The sequence below is a fragment of the Propithecus coquereli genome, unplaced genomic scaffold (genome assembly GCF_000956105.1).
Source record: "Propithecus coquereli isolate 6110/MARCELLA unplaced genomic scaffold, Pcoq_1.0 Scaffold117, whole genome shotgun sequence".
Classification (NCBI taxonomy): Eukaryota; Metazoa; Chordata; class Mammalia; order Primates; family Indriidae; genus Propithecus; species Propithecus coquereli.
The window spans coordinates 1,868,451-1,869,316 of NW_012135747.1; the positions used below are offsets into that span (position 1 = coordinate 1,868,451).

Genomic DNA, 866 nt, shown 5'->3' on the forward strand with positions numbered 1-866 from the left:
TGATAAACCACTGCCTGGCTAGTATTCACCAGGATGGATTTACATAACTTCAACATTGGGAAACAACATTAGTCTCTAAGACTACACTCAACATTAGTGGAGAGGAATGAAGTGCAAAAAAAAGTTATTTTGCCTTCTTAATCTATCACAGAAACACATCTATTGCCCAAGCAAGGATGGTGGCCTTTTGATAGATCTGGTTGTACATTTCCAATCACACTGTAAGAGCCTGTAGCTTAAGTCTTAATGAAGGTTTCCAAATCACCAGGCAAACCTAACAAACTGGTGCAGTGGAAAAACAGAAGCAATTGTTCTCCATTGATCTCTGTTTTACTAGGTGACAAGAAGACAATTAGTTAAAGCAAACAAAGGACGGTTGCATAATTTTGCACTGGGTCTTCTACCTCTTGATTGAGATACTTAATGGGTATGTGATTATTTCCATGACTGTAAACATAGTAGGCACATTTGAATGCGTATATTGCTGATAACTTTGGAATATTTATTACTTTGTACACACTGGTATTAAGACCCAATAAGCATTTAAATGATGGTGAGTTTGGCACAAATCCCTCACAAAAACCCTGATATACAAATGGAAAAATGAAATATTAAGTAACCTGCTCAACTTCATACCTACCAGTTTGATAGCACGGAATTGCCACTTTATTTTTTTATTTAATTTTTTTTTTTTTTTTTTTTTACTTCATGCTGCAACAGTTTGATAGCGGCCCATTAGTTTTGGGTCTAGGAGTTAGTAATGCTTAATTTGTTTTCATTATCGTTTTTGAAAGAGTTATGCAGGAAGTGTATAATGTGTTACTACTTATCCATTTGGAATTTGCCCTTTTTTTTTTTTTTTTTTT

The 866-nt window shown here is 34.4% G+C and overlaps 1 protein-coding gene across 1 annotated transcript in view; it reads right to left on the reverse strand.

Moving 5' to 3' along the window:
• Positions 1-866, reverse strand: part of TET1 (tet methylcytosine dioxygenase 1) — a 137,957-nt gene that overhangs the window by 7,809 nt on the left and 129,282 nt on the right. The gene's annotated exons all lie outside the window — the stretch shown is intronic.